Source organism: Ambystoma mexicanum, chromosome 9, assembly GCF_040938575.1.
Source record: "Ambystoma mexicanum isolate Mex_15411 chromosome 9, UKY_AmexF1_1, whole genome shotgun sequence".
Lineage (NCBI taxonomy): Eukaryota > Metazoa > Chordata > Amphibia > Caudata > Ambystomatidae > Ambystoma > Ambystoma mexicanum.
The window spans coordinates 24,808,512-24,822,721 of NC_090931.1; positions in this window are offsets into that span (position 1 = coordinate 24,808,512).

The following is a 14,210-nucleotide window of genomic DNA, read 5'->3' on the forward strand; positions in this document are numbered from 1 at the left end:
CCGCGTGTGAGCTGTTCTTGTCTATCACCCACACGTGAGCTGATCTTGTCTATGACCCACGCGTGAGCTGATCTTGTTTATGACCCACATGTGAGCTGATCCTGTTCATGTCCCACATGTGAGTTGAACTTGTCTTTGACCCACACGTGAGCTGATCTTGTCTATGATCCACATGTGAGCTAATCCTGTTTATGACCAACACATGAGCTGTTCTTGTCTTTGACCCACACGTGAGCTGATCATGTCTATGACCCACACGTGAGCTGATCTTGTCTTTGACCCACACGTGAGCTAATCTTGTCTACGACACAAGCGTGAGCTGATCTTGTCTATGACCCACACGACGGCTGTTCTTGTCTATGACCCACGCATGAGCTGTTCTTGTCTATGACCCACACGTGAGCTGATCATGTCTATTACCCACACGTGAGCTGATCTTGTTTATGACCCACATGTGAGCTGATCTTGTCTATGACCAACATGTGAGCTGAACATTTCTATGAACCACACGCGAGCTGATCTTGTCTATGAGCCACACGTGAGCTGATATTGTCTTTGAACCACACATGTACTGATGTTGTCTATGACCCACGCGTGAGCTGATCTTGTCTATGACTCACGCATGAGCTGATCTTGTCTATGACTCACGCGTGAGCTGATCTTGTCTATGACCCACAGGTGAGCTGATCTTGTTTATGACCCACACGTGAGCTGATCTTGTCTATGACCCACACATGAGCGGATCTTGTCTATGACCCACGAGCGAGCTGTTCTTGTCTATGACCCACAAGTGAGCTGATCTTGTCTATGACCCACAATGAGCTGATCTTGTCTATGACCCATGCATGAGCTGAACTTGTCTATGACCCACACGTGAGCTGAACATGTCTATGAACCACACGTGAGCTGATCATGTCTATGAGCCACACGTGAGCTGATCTTGTCTTTGACCCACACATGAGCTGATCTTGTCTTTGACCCACACATGAGCTGATCTTGTCTATGACCCACACGTGAGCTGATCATGTCTATGACCCACGCGTGAGCTGATCTTGTTTATGACCCACATGTGAGCTGATCTTGTCTATGACCCACATGTGAGCTGAACATTTCTATGAACCACACTTGAGCTGATCTTGTCTATGAGCCACACGTGAGCTGATATTGTCTTTGAACCACACATGAACTGATCTTGTCTATGACCCACACGTGAGCTGATCTTGTCTATGACTCACGCGTGAGCTGATCTTTTCTATGGCTCATGCGTGAGCTGATCTTGTCTATGACCCACAGGTGAGCTGATCTTGTTTATGACCCACACGTGAGCTGATCTTGTCTATGACCCACACATGAGAGGATCTTGTCTATGACCCACGAGCAAGCTGTTCTTGTCTACGACCCACAAGTGAGCTGATCTTGTCTATGACCCACAAGTGAGCTGATCTTGTCTATGACCCATGCATGAGCTGATCTTGTCTATGACCCATGCATGAGCTGAACTTGTCTATGACCCACACGTGAGCTGAACATGTCTATGAACCACACGTGAGCTGATCATGTCTTTGACCCACACGTGAGCTGATCTTGTCTATGACCCACGCATGAGCCGATCCTGTTTATGACCCACACGTTAGATGAGCTTTTCCTTGACCCACATGTGAGCTGATCTTGTCTATGACCAATGCGTGAGCCGATCCTGTTTATGACCCACACGTGAGCTGATCTTGTCTTTAACCCACATGTGAGCTGATCCTGTCTATGAACAATGTGACAGCCAATCCTGTTTATGACCCACACGTGAGCTGATATTGTCTTTAACCCACATGTGAGCTGATCTTGTCTATGACCCACGCATAAGCTATCCTGTCTTTGACCCACCCGTGAGATGATCTAGTCTATGACCCAGGCATGAGCTGATACTGTTCATGACCCACACATGAGCTGATCCTGTTTATGACCCACACATGAGCTGATCTTGTCTATGACCCACACGTGAGCTGATCTTGTCTATGACCCATGCGTGAGCTAATCTTGTCTATGACCCACGTGTGAGTTGATCGTGTCTATGACCCATGCGTGAGCTAATCTTGTCTATGACCCACGTGTGAGCTGATTGTGTCTATGACCCATATGTGAGCTGATTTTGTCTATGACACACTTGTGAACTTATCTTGAGCTGATCTTGTCTATGACACACACGTGAGCTGATCTTGTCTATGACCCACACGTGAGCTGATCTTGTGTTTGACCCGCACTTGAGCTGATCTTGTCTATGACCCACATTTGAGCTGATCTTGTCTATGACCCAAGCGTGAGCTGATCCTGTTTATGACCCACACGTGAGCTGATCTTGTCTTTGACCCGCACGTGGGCTGATCTTGTCTATGACCCACGCATGAGCTGATTCAGCTTATGACCCACACGTGAGCTGTTCTTGTCTTTGACCCACACGTGAGCTGATCTTTTCAATGAGCCACAAGTGAGCTGATCTTGTCTATGACTCACACATGAGCTGATATTGTTTATGACCCATGCGTGAGCTGATCTTGCCTATGGCCATGCGTGAGTTGATCTTGTCTATGACACAGGCATGAGCTAATCTTGTCTATGACTCACGCGTGAGCTGATCTTGTCTATGACCCAGGCGTGAGCTGATCTTGTCTATGACACACGCGTGAACTGATCTTGTCTATGACCCACACATGAGCTGATCTTGTCTATGACCCATGCGTGAGCTGATCTTTTCTATGAGCCACACATGAGACGATCCTGTCTATGACACACGCGTGAGCTATTCTTGTCTATGACCCAGATGTGAGCTGATCTTGTTTATGTCCCACACGTGAGCTGGTCTTGTCTATGACCCACATATGAGCGGATCTTGTCTATGGCCCGCGTGTGAGCTGTTCTTGTCTTTGACCCACACGTAAGCTGATCTTGTCTATGACCCACGCGTGAGCTGATCTTGTTTATGACCCACATGTGAGCTGATCTTGTCTATGACCCACACGTGAGCTGGACATGTCTATGAACCACATGTGAGCTGATCTTGTCTATGAGCCACACATGAGATGATCCTGTCTATGACACACGCGTGAGCTTTCCTTGTCTATGACCCAGATGGGAGCTGATCTTGTTTATGTCCCACACGTGAGCTGGTCTTGTCTATGACTCACATGTGAGCGGATCTTGTCTATGGCCCGCGTGTGAGCTGTTCTTGTCTATGACCCACACGTAAGCTGATCTTGTCTATGACCCACGCGTGAGCTGATCTTGTTTATGACCCACATGTGAGCTGATCTTGTCTATGACCCACATGTGAGCTGATCCTGTTTATGTCCCACATGTGAGTTGAACTTGTCTTTGACCCACACGTGAGATGATCTTGTCTATGACGCACCGGTGAGCTGATCTTGTTTATGACCCACATGTGAGCTGATCTTGTCTATGACCCACACGTGAGCTGAACATGTCTATGAACCACATGTGAGCTGATCTTGTCTATGAGCCACACGTGAGCTGATCTTGTCTTTGACCCACATGTGGGCTGATCTTGTCTATGACCCACATGTGAGCGGATCTTGGCTATGGCCCGTGTGTGAGCTATTCTTGTCTATCACCCACACGTGAGCTGATCTTGTTTATGACCCACGCGTGAGCTGATCTTGTTTATGACCCACATGTGAGCTGATCCTGTTCATGTCCCACATGTGAGTTGAACTTGTCTTTGACCCACACGTGAGCTGATCTTGTCTATGATCCACATGTGAGCTAATCCTGTTTATTACCAACACATGAGCTGTTCTTGTCTTTGACCCACACGTGAGCTGATCATGTCTATGACCCACACGTGAGCTGATCTTGTCTTTGACCCACACGTGAGCTAATCTTGTCTACGACACAAGCGTGAGCTGATCTTGTCTATGACCCACACGACGGCTGTTCTTGTCTATGACCCACGCATGAGCTGTTCTTGTCTATGACCCACACGTGAGCTGATCATGTCTATGACCCACACGTGAGCTGATCTTGTTTATGACCCACATGTGAGCTGATCTTGTCTATGAGCCACACGTGAGCTGATATTGTCTTTGAACCACACATGTACTGATGTTGTCTATGACCCACGCGTGAGCTGATCTTGTCTATGACTCACGCATGAGCTGATCTTGTCTATGACCCACGAGCGAGCTGTTCTTGTCTATGACCCACAATGAGCTGATCTTGTCTATGACCCATGCATGAGCTGAACTTGTCTATGACCCACACGTGAGCTGAACATGTCTATGAACCACACGTGAGCTGATCATGTCTATGAGCCACACGTGAGCTGATCTTGTCTTTGACCCACACGTGAGCTGATCTTGTCTATGACCCACGCATGAGCTGATCCTGTTTATGACCCACACGTGAGATGAGCTTTTCTTTGACCCACACATGAGCTGATCTTGTCTATGACCCACACGTGAGCTGATCATGTCTATGACCCACGCGTGAGCTGATCATGTCTATGACAAACGCGTGAGCTGATCTTGTTTATGACCCACATGTGAGCTGATCTTGTCTATGACCAACATGTGAGCTGAACATTTCTATGAACCACACGTGAGCTGATCTTGTCTATGAGCCACATGTGAGCTGATATTGTCTTTGAACCACACATGAACTGATCTTGTCTATGACCCACGCGTGAGCTGATCTTGTCTGTGACTCATGCGTGAGCTGATCTTGTCTATGACCCACGCATGAGCTGATCCTGTTTATGACCCACACGTGAGATGAGCTTTTCTTTGACCCACACATGAGCTGATCTTGTCTATGACCCACACGTGAGCTGATCATGTCTATGACCCACGCGTGAGCTGATCTTGTTTATGACCCACATGTGAGCTGATCTTGTCTATGACCCACATGTGAGCTGAACATTTCTATGAACCACACGTGAGCTGATCTTGTCTATGAGCCACACGTGAGCTGATCATGTCTATGACCCACGCGTGAGCTGATCATGTCTATGACCCACGCGTGAGCTGATCTTGTTTATGACCCACATGTGAGCTGATCTTGTCTATGACCCACATGTGAGCTGAACATTTCTATGAACCACACGTGAGCTGATCTTGTCTATGAGCCACACGTGAGCTGATATTGTCTTTGAACCACACATGAACTGATCTTGTCTATGACCCACGCGTGAGCTGATCTTGTCTTTGACCCACACGTGAGCTGATCTTGTCTATGACCCACGCATGAGCTGATCCTGTTTATGACCCACACGTGAGATGAGCTTTTCTTTGACCCACACATGAGCTGATCTTGTCTATGACCCACACGTGAGCTGATCATGTCTATGACCCACGCGTGAGCTGATCATGTCTATGACCCACGCGTGAGCTGATCTTGTTTATGACCCACATGTGAGCTGATCTTGTCTATGACCCACATGTGAGCTGAACATTTCTATGAACCACACGTGAGCTGATCTTGTCTATGAGCCACACGTGAGCTGATATTGTCTTTGAACCACACATGAACTGATCTTGTCTATGACTCACGCGTGAGCTGATCTTGTCTGTGACTCATGCGTGAGCTGATCTTGTCTATGACCCACAGGTGAGCTGATCTTGTTTATGACCCACACGTGAGCTGATCTTGTCTATGACCCACACATGAGAGGATCTTGTCTATGACCCACGAGTGAGCTGTTCTTGTCTACGACCCACAAGTGAGCTGATCTTGTCTATGACCCACAAGTGAGCTGATCTTGTCTATGACCCATGCATGAGCTGAACTTGTCTATGACCCACACGTGAGCTGAACATGTCTATGAACCACACGTGAGCTGATCATGTCTATGAGCCACACGTGAGCTGATCTTATCTTTGACCCACACGTGAGCTGATCTTGTCTATGACCCGCGCATGAGCTGATCCTGTTTATGACCCACACGTGAGATGAGCTTTTCTTTGACCCACACGTGAGCTGATCTTGTCTATGACCAATGTGTGAGCCGATCCTGTTTATGACCCACACGTGAGCTGATCTTGTCTTTAACCCACATGTGAGCTGATCCTGTCTATGAACAATGTGACAGCCAATCCTGTTTATGACCCACACGTGAGCTGATCTTGTCTTTAACCCACATGTGAACTGATCTTGAGCTGATCTTGTCTATGAAACACATGTGAGCTGATCTTGTCTATGACCCCCACTTGAGCTGATCTTGTCTTTGACCCGCACATGAGCTGATCTTGTCTATGACCCACGCATGAGCTGATACTGTTTATGACCCACATGTGAGCTGTTTGTGTCTTTGACCCACATGTGAGCTGATCTTGTCTATGAGCCACAAGTGAGCTGATCGTGTCTATGACACACGTGTGAGCTGATCTTGTCTATGACCCACACGTGAAATGATCTTGAGCTGATCTTGTCTATGACACACACGTGAGCTGACCTTGTCTCTGACCCACACGTGAGCTGATCTTGTTTATGACCCATGCGTGAGCTGATCTTGCCTATGGCCATGCATGAGCTGATCTTGTCTATGACACAGGCATGAGCTGATCTTGTCTATGACTCTTGCGTGAGCCGATCTTGTCTATGACCCAGGCGTGAGCTGATCTTGTCTATGACACACGCGTGAACTGATCTTGTCCATGACCCACACATGAGCTGATCTTGTCTATGACCCATGCGTGAGCTGATCTTGTCTATGAGCCACACATGAGCTGATCCTGTCTATGACACATGCATGAGCTGTTCTTGTCTATGACGCAGAGGTGAGCTGATCTTGTTTATGACCCACACGTGAGGTGATCTTGTCTATGACCCACATTTGAGTGGATCTTGTCTATGACCCACATGTGAGCTGATCCTGTTTACTTCCCACATGTGAGTTGAACTTGTCTTTGACCCACACGTGAGCTGATCTGTCTATGACCCACACGTGAGCTGATCCTGTTTATGACCCACTCGTGAGCTGATCTTGTCTTTGACCCACACGTGAGCTGATCTTGTCTATGACCAACGCGTGATCTGATCCTGTTTATGACCCACACGTGAGCTGATCTTGTCTTTGACCCACACGTGAGCTGATCTTGTCTATGACCCACGCATGAGCTGATACTTTTTGTGACCCACACGTGAGCTGTTCTTGTCTTTGACCCACACATGAGCTGATCTTGTCTATGAGCCACAAGTGAGCTGATCTTGTCTATGACCCACGTGTGAGCTGATCGTGTCTATGACCGATACGTGAGCTGATTTTGTTTATGACCCACATGTGAACTGATCTTGAGCTGATCTTGTCTATGACACACCCGTGAGCTTATCTTATCTATGACCCGCACGTGAGCTGATCTTGTCTTTGACCCGCACGTTAGATGATCTTGTCTATGTCCCACGCATGAGCTGATACTTTTTGTGACCCACACGTGAGCTATTCTTGTCTTTGACCCACACGTGAGCTGATCTTGTCTATGAGCCACAAATGAGCTGATCTTATCTATGACCCACGCGTGAGCTGATCTTGTCTATGACCCATACGTGAGCTGATTTTGTCTATGACCCATACGTGAACTGATCTTGAGCTGATCTTGTTTATGACCCATGCATGAGCTGATCTTGCCTATGGCCATGCATGAGTTGATCTTGTCTATGACACAGGCATGAGCTGATCTTGTCTATGACTCACGCGTGAGCTGATCTTTTCTATGACCCAGGCGTGAGCTGATCTTGTCTATGATACACGCGTGAACTGAACTTCTCTATGACCCATGCGTGAGCTGATCTTGTCTATGAGCCACACATGAGCTGATCCTGTCTATTACACATGCGTGAGCTGTTCTTGTCTATGACCCAGAGGTGAGCTGATCTTGTTTATGACCCACACGTGAGCTGACCTTGTCTATGAGCCACATGTGAGCTGATCTTGTCTTTGACCCACACGTGAGCTGATCTTGTCTATGACCCATGCATGAGCTGATCCTGTTTATGACCCACACGTGATCTGAGCTTTTCTTTGACCCGCACGTGAGCTGATCTTGTCTTTAACCCACATGTGAGCTGATCTTGTCTATGACCAATGCGTGAGCCGATCCAGTTTATGACCCACATATGAGCTGATCTTGTCTTTAACCCACATGTGAGCTGATCTTGTCTATGACCCATGCATGAGTTGATCCTGTCTTTGACCCACACGTGAACTAATCTTGTCTATGACTCACGGGTGAACTGATCTTGTCTATGACCAACGCATGATCTGTTCTTGTCTATGACCCTCAGATGAGCTGATTTATTTTATGACGCACACGTGAGCTGATCTTGTCTATGAGCCACATGTGAGCTGATCTTGTCTTTGACCCACAACTGGGCTGATCTTGTCTATGACCCACATGTGAGCTGATCCTGTTTATGTCCACCATGTGAGTTGAACTTGTCTTTGACCCACACGTGAGCTGATCGTGTCTATGACCCACACATGAGCTGATCTTGTCTATGACCCATGCGTGAGCTGATCTTTTCTATGAGCCACACATGAGATGATCCTGTCTATGACACACGCGTGAGCTGTTCTTGTCTATGACCCAGATGTGAGCTGATCTTGTTTTTGTCCCACACGTGAGCTGGTCTTGTCTATGACCCACATGTGAGCGGATCTTGTCTATGGCCCGCGTGTGAGCTGTTCTTGTCTATGACCCACACGTAAGCTGATCTTGTCTATGACCCACACGTGAGCTGATCTTGTTTATGACCCACATGTGAGCTGATCTTGTCTATGACCCACACGTGAGCTGAACATGTCTATGAACCACATGTGAGCTGATCTTGTCTATGAGCCACACATGAGATGATCCTGTCTATGACACACGCGTGAGCTGTCCTTGTCTATGACCCAGATGGGAGCTGATATTGTTTATGTCCCACACGTGAGCTGGTCTTGTCTATGACCCACATGTGAGCGGATCTTGTCTATGGCCCGCGTGTGAGCTGTTCTTGTCTATGACCCACATGTAAGCTGATCTTGTCTATGACCCACGCGTGAGCTGATATTGTTTATGACCCACATGTGAGCTGATCTTGTCTATGAGCCACACGTGAGCTGATCTTGTCTTTGACCCACATGTGGGCTGATCTTGTCTATGACCCACATGTGAGCTGATCCTGTTTATGTCCCACATGTGAGTTGAACTTGTCTTTGACCCACACGTGAGCTGATCTTGTCTATGACCCACGCGTGAGCTGATCTTGTTTATGACCCACATGTGAGCTGACCTTGTTTATGACCCACACGTGAGCTGAACATGTCTATGAACCACATGTGAGCTGATCTTGTCTATGAGCCACACGTGAGCTGATCTTGTCTTTGACCCACATATGGGCTGATCTTGTCTATGACCCACACGTGAGCTGATCTTGTCTATGACCCACGCGTGAGCTGATCTTGTTTATGACCCATATGTGAGCTGATCTTGTCTATGACCCACACGTGAGCTGAACATGTCTATGAACCACATGTGAGCTGATCTTGTCTATGAGCCACACGTGAGCTGATCTTGTCTTTGACCCACATGTGGGCTGATCTTGTCTATGACCCACATGTGAGCGGATCTTGTCTATGGCTCGCGTGTGAGCTGTTCTTGTCTATGACCCACATGTGAGCTGATCTTGTCTATGACCCACGCGTGAGCTGATCTTGTTTATGACCCACATGTGAGCTGATCCTGTTTATGTCCCACATGTGAGTTGAACTTGTCTTTGACCCACACGTGAGCTGATCTTGTCTATGATCCACATGTGAGCTGATCCTGTTTATGACCAACACACGAGCTGTTCTTTTCTTTGACCCACACGTGAGCTGATCATGTCTATGACCCACACGTGAGCTGATCTTGTCTTTGACCCACACATGAGCTGACCTTGTCTCTGACCCACACGTGAGTTGATCTTGTTTATGACCCATGCATGAGCTGATCTTCTCTATGACTCACGCGTGAGCTGATCTTGTCTATGACCCACACGACGGCTGTTCTTGACTATGACCCACGCGTGAGCTGTTCTTGTCTATGACCCACACATGAGCTGATCATGTCTATGACCCACGCGTGAGCTGATCTTGTTTATGACCCACATGTGAGCTGATCTTGTCTATGACCCGCATGTGAGCTGAACATTTCTATGAACCACACATGAGCTGATCTTGTCTATGAGCCACACGTGAGCTGATATTGTCTTTGAACCACACATGAACTGATGTTGTCTATGACCCACGCGTGAGCTGATCTTGTCTATGACTCACGCGTGAGCTGATCTTGTCTATGACCCACAGGTGAGCTGATCTTGTTTATGACCCACACGTGAGCTGATCTTGTCTATGACCCACACATGAGCGGATCTTGTCTATGACCCACAAGTGAGCTGATCTTGTCTATGACCCACAAGTGAGCTGATCTTGTCTATGACCCATGCATGAGCTGAACTTGTCTATGACCCACACGTGAGCTGAACATGTCTATGAACCACACGTGAGCTGATCATGTCTATGAGCCACACGTGAGCTGATCTTGTCTTTGACCCACACGTGAGCTGATCTTGTCTATGACCCACGCATGAGCTGATCCTGTTTATGACCCACACGTGAGATGAGCTTTTCTTTGACCCACACATGAGCTGATCTTGTCTATGACCCACACGTGAGCTGATCATGTCTATGACCCACGCGTGAGCTGATCTTGTTTATGACCCACATGTGAGCTGATCTTGTCTATGACCCACATGTGAGCTGAACATTTCTATGAACCACACGTGAGCTGATCCTGTCTATGAGCCACACGTGAGCTAATATTGTCTTTGAACCACACATGAACTGATCTTGTCTATGACCCACGCGTGAGCTGATCTTGTCTATGACTCACGCGTGAGCTGATCTTGTCTATGACTCATGCGTGAGCTGATCTTGTCTATGACCCACAGGTGAGCTGATCTTGTTTATGACCCACACGTGAGCTGATCTTGTCTATGACCACACATGAGCGGATCTTTTCTATGACCCACGAGCGAGCTGTTCTTGTCTATGACCCACAAGTGAGCTGATCTTGTCTATGACCCACAAGTGAGCTGATCTTGTCTATGACCCATGCATGAGCTGAACTTGTCTATGACCCACACGTGAGCTGATCTTGTCTTTGACCCACACATGAGCTGATCTTGTCTATGACCCACGCATGAGCTGATCCTGTTTATGACCCACACGTGAGATGAGCTTTTCTTTGACCCACACGTGATCTGATCTTGTCTATGACCAATGCGTGAGCCGATCCTGTTTATGACCCACACGTGAGCTGATCTTGTCTTTAACCCCCATGTGAGCTGATCCTGTCTATGAACAATGTGACAGCCAATCCTGTTTATGACCCACACGTGAGCTGATCTTGTCTTTAACCCACATGTGAGCTGATCTTGTCTATGACCCACGCATAAGCTATCCTGTCTTTGACCCACCCGTGAGATGATCTAGTCTATGACCCAGGCATGAGCTGATACTGTTTATGACCCACACATGAGCTGTTCTTGTCTTTGACCCACATGTGAGCTGATCTTGTCTATGAGCCACAAGTGAGCTGATCTTGTCTATGACCCACGTGTGAGCTGATCGTGTCTATGACCCATATGTGAGCTGATTTTGTCTATGACACACTTGTGAACTGATCTTGAGCTGAACTTGTCTATGACACACACGTGAGCTGATCTTGTCTATGACCCACACGTGAGCTGATCCTGTTTAAACCCACACGTGAGCTGATCTTGTCTTTGACCCGCACGTGGGCTGATCTTGTCTATGACCCACGCATGAGCTGATCTTTTCTATGAGCCACAAGTGAGCTGATCTTGTCTATGACCCACGTGTGAGCTGATCATGTCTATGACCCATACGTGAGCTGATTTTGTCTATGACCCACATGTGAACTGATCTTGAGCTGATCTTGTCTATGACCCCCACTTGAGCTGATCTTGTCTTTGACCCGCACATGAGCTGATCTTGACTATGACCCACGCATGAGCTGATACTGTTTATGACCCATATGTGAGCTGTTTGTGTCTTTGACCCACATGTGAGCTGATCTTGTCTATGAGCCACAAGTGAGCTGATCGTGTCTATGACACACATGTGAGCTGATCTTGTCTATGACCCATATGTGAGCTGATTTTGTCTATGACCCACACGTGAACTGATCTTGAGCTGATCTTGTCTATGACACACACGTGAGCTGACCTTGTCTCTGACCCACACTTGAGCTGATCTTGTTTATGACCCATGCGTGAGCTGATCTTGCCTATGACTCCTGCGTGAGCTGATCTTATCTATGACCCAGGCGTGAGCTGATCTTGTCTATGACACACGCGTGAACTGATCTTGTCCATGACCCACACATGAGCTGATCTTGTCTATGACCCATGCGTGAGCTGATCTTGTCTATGAGCCACACATGAGCTGATCCTGTCTATGACACATGCATGAGCTGTTCTTGTCTATGACCCAGAGGTGAGCTGATCTTTTTTATGACCCACACGTGAGCTGACCTTGTCTCTGAGCCACATGTGAGCGGATCTTGTCTATGACCCACATGTGAGCTGATCCTGTTTACGTCCCACATGTGAGTTGAGCTTGTCTTTGACCCACACGTGAGCTGATCTGTCTATGACCCACACGTGAGCTGATCCTGTTTATGACCCACTCGTGAGCTGATCTTGTCTTTGACCCACACGTGAGCTGATCTTGTCTATGACCAACGCGTGAGCTGATCCTGTTTATGACCCACACGTGAGCTGATCTTGTCTTTGACCAACACGTGAGCTGATCTTGTCTATGACCCATGCATGACCTGATACTTTTTGTGACCCACACGTGAGCTGTTCTTGTCTTTGACCCACACATGAGCTGATCTTGTCTATGAGCCACAAGTTAGCTGATCTTGTCTATGACCCACGTGTGAGCTGATCGTGTCTATGACCGATACGTGAGCTGATTTTGTTTATGACCCACATGTGAACTGATCTTGAGCTGATCTTGTCTATGATACACACGTGAGCTGATGGTATCTATGACCCGCACGTGAGCTGATCTTGTCTTTGACCAACACGTGAGCTGATCTTGTCTATGACCCACACATGAGCTGATACTTTTTGTGACCCACACGTGAGCTATTCTTGTCTTTGACCCACACGTGAGCTGATCTTGTCTATGAGCCACAAATGAGCTGATCTTGTCTATGACCCACGCGTGAGCTGATCTTGTCTATGACCCATACGTGAGCTGATCTTGTCTATGACCCATGCATGAGCTGAACTTGTCTATGACCCACACGTGAGCTGATCTTGTCTTTGACCCACACATGAGCTGATCTTGTCTATGACCCACGCATGAGCTGATCCTGTTTATGACCCACACGTGAGATGAGCTTTTCTTTGACCCACACGTGATCTGATCTTGTCTATGACCAATGCGTGAGCCGATCCTGTTTATGACCCACACGTGAGCTGATCTTGTCTTTAACCCCCATGTGAGCTGATCCTGTCTATGAACAATGTGACAGCCAATCCTGTTTATGACCCACACGTGAGCTGATCTTGTCTTTAACCCACATGTGAGCTGATCTTGTCTATGACCCACGCATAAGCTATCCTGTCTTTGACCCACCCGTGAGATGATCTAGTCTATGACCCAGGCATGAGCTGATACTGTTTATGACCCACACATGAGCTGTTCTTGTCTTTGACCCACATGTGAGCTGATCTTGTCTATGAGCCACAAGTGAGCTGATCTTGTCTATGACCCACGTGTGAGCTGATCGTGTCTATGACCCATATGTGAGCTGATTTTGTCTATGACACACTTGTGAACTGATCTTGAGCTGAACTTGTCTATGACACACACGTGAGCTGATCTTGTCTATGACCCACACGTGAGCTGATCCTGTTTAAACCCACACGTGAGCTGATCTTGTCTTTGACCCGCACGTGGGCTGATCTTGTCTATGACCCACGCATGAGCTGATCTTTTCTATGAGCCACAAGTGAGCTGATCTTGTCTATGACCCACGTGTGAGCTGATCATGTCTATGACCCATACGTGAGCTGATTTTGTCTATGACCCACATGTGAACTGATCTTGAGCTGATCTTGTCTATGACCCCCACTTGAGCTGATCT